At 41.9% G+C, this 2,962-nt stretch overlaps 1 pseudogene; it reads left to right on the forward strand.

Annotated features, from left to right (window-relative positions):
* The first annotated feature begins 716 nt into the window (after positions 1-716).
* Positions 717-2,962, forward strand: part of LOC101569528 — a 10,604-nt pseudogene continuing 8,358 nt past the window's right edge.

Below are 2,962 nucleotides of genomic sequence, written 5' to 3' on the forward strand. Positions count from 1 at the left end.
GCCAATCCTATGGATAACCCACTACTATTATGGACTACTGGACTATATTGGAATATTTTTCTGAATTCATGCACCTACAATATTTTTTTCCATAATTTTATTGAGAGACATATAGCAATGAGACAGTTTCAAATCAAACTGGTAGGACAGTTTCAATAATTAAAACATTGCATACTCTCTTCCTACAATATGACAATGGAATACCCTTCTCTGACAAAATTAAACAAAAAAGGGGATACAAGTGAAGTATCATTTTGTATCTGTATATTCAAAATAGTTGGAATAGATATACAGCTCCTTTCTTAGATTTATACTAATAGTGTTTGTGGACAGGATATCATGTCTGCATCTTGTACCATGAATAACCACTAAGAACATAACAATATGCATGTATTAATTGCTGAAGCTGTCTTACCAATAGGTTCTTTTTTTCATAACTTTATTGATAAACAAATAGCAATGAGAGGCCGGGGCGGCGCGGCCGTCGCAGTTAGGCGGCCGCAGTGCGCGTGTGCCCTGGTGGGGGGCGGGCGGCGGCCGCGGCAAGGAGCGGGGGCGGGGAGGAGCCATCCGGCTCGGCTGGGCTGGCGGGAGCGTGAGGCAAGCAACGGCAGACCCGCGGGGCCTTAGGACGGCGGCCTCGGTGGCCAGGAGATCCTGCCTCTGTGTTACTACTATACTTTCAAGTTCTTTGACATATTCAAATATGCTTAGTAGTGCTTGTCATTCCACGTGGTTTTGCTGAGTTTGTAAAAGAGAAACTTGGATGGTGGATTAACAAGAACACTGACGTTTTGTGGAAAGTGTCAAATTGGAGAATACTGAATTTTCACCCTAGTCAAGCAGCTCTGCTGCTCACGTAAATACAGATGAATGAAGACCCCATTCGGAAAGTCACCTGGCCAGCAGTCCAGAGCTGATGCAGGCCATACTGGAGTGTCTGCAAACATGATGAAGAAGAGGACATCCCACAAAAAAACATCGGAGCAATGTGGGGCCAAGCAAGCCTGTGTCCCAACCCTGGCGGAACATCGTTGGCTGCAGGATCCAGCATGGGTGGAGAGAGGGCAACGGCCCTGTCACCCAGTGGAAGGGGACTGTCCTGGACCAGGTGCCCATAAATCCTTCGTAGTATCTTATAAAATACGATGGATTTGACTGTGTTTATGAACTAGAACTTAATAAAGATGAAAGAGTTTCTGCACTCGAAGTCCTCCCTGATAGAGTTGCAACATCTCGAATCAGCGATGCACACTTAGCAGACACAATGATCGGTAAAGCGGTGGAACATATGTTCGAGACAGAGGATGGCTCTAAAGATGAATGGAGGGGCATGGTCTTAGCACGGGCACCTGTCATGAACACATGGTTTTACATCACTTATGAGAAAGACCCTGTCTTGTACATGTACCAGCTCTTAGATGACTATAAAGAAGGTGACCTTCGCATCATGCCCGATTCTAGTGATTCACCTCCAGCAGAAAGGGAACCAGGAGAAGTTGTGGACAGCCTGGTAGGCAAACAAGTGGAATATGCCAAAGAAGATGGCTCAAAAAGGACTGGCATGGTCATTCATCAAGTAGAAGCCAAACCATCTGTCTATTTCATCAAGTTTGATGATGATTTCCATATTTATGTCTACAATTTGGTGAAAACATCCTAGATGTCATCGTGAACTTTGCCAAATTTGTGGAACTATTAAATGTATAATTTGTAGACATAAAGACTTGATTGCTTTCCAGTTTAATGAAAGCTTAAATGTCCCTGCAAACCCACAATCTCTGCCAGCAGAACTGATTTTGTTCTAAATAGTACAGATTGATGTGAACACAAAGCATTTTGTGTAAGGAGAACTTCTTTGTCATACAAGAAGTCTGTCTGTTGGGAGGGAAGTTACAGGCAAGTTTGGTAAAAGTTAAGCTAGTATCATAGTCATTTAAATCTGTAATAGACCTTAATCATTTCCCCCTTCACGTTAATGCTGTCTTATTCTGCCACAATGCAAGCATAGTTTGGTATTTTTGTTACTGCCTTTTTGAGATATATGTATCCATATCTACCTGTCTCTTATCTGCATCTGTGTGTCTGCATATATATGTATGTACACACAGAGATACACGTGCACATACCACACCACTGGCAGTCCTTTCCTCATGGATTGGGATGGGGTGATACATTTTCTCCAGTTTTGCTTGACCCAAGTCAGTCATATTTATGATTATTCTTGCTGTTTATTTAAAATTAAATTGGGGCACAGGAAGCACATAAGGATGTTAAAAATTAGGCATTCAGAGCACACCTGCTCTAATCTGGAGGCTTTAAACTTTAAGTCCAAATATGACTTATAAGCAGTTAATGGCCCGTTTTTGGTAGGCTAGTGAGAAATCTGGGTAAAAGGCTGCTTTTAATAGTAAGCTTTGTAAGATGTTTTGTTTACACTTTAATTTTGAACAGTTTTTAGCTCAGTTTGGGTCCTTTGTTCACTTGGTATAGCATAGGTGTGTCTTGGATGGCACATTTGATCCATTGCTTGTATGAATCGGTAATCAATTTTAGTTCACGAATTTTAAAAGGCAACAGTACATGAACAGCTTGTGTGTATGTGGTGAGTTCCTGGAAGAACAGTGCTTTTGTATTTGAAATGTAAGTTTAAGAATGGCATTGTTGCCTTCTAATATGTTCTCTGGGACTATTTTTTTGTTTTTTTTTTTGTTTCTGTTATTACTGGTGTATGATTATGGTCAGAAGGCCTTCCTATCCCTTTCCCCCAGCTTTGCCTCACAAAACACCTCTGGCCATATAACAGCTGATCTCTTCACACCTTTTGTGGTGGTATAGGATATGTTCTTACCCCAGGTATGCTGTTTATGTGGGTTCATTTCCTTTAGTGGTCCCTGGGGGCTTTGCGTGTCAGTAATGTGTTGTCATAGAAGGCCTAGCCATCCCTATTGGCTTGTGGATA

Source organism: Octodon degus, unplaced genomic scaffold, assembly GCF_000260255.1.
Source record: "Octodon degus isolate 3935 unplaced genomic scaffold, OctDeg1.0 scaffold00136, whole genome shotgun sequence".
Taxonomy (NCBI): Eukaryota; Metazoa; Chordata; class Mammalia; order Rodentia; family Octodontidae; genus Octodon; species Octodon degus.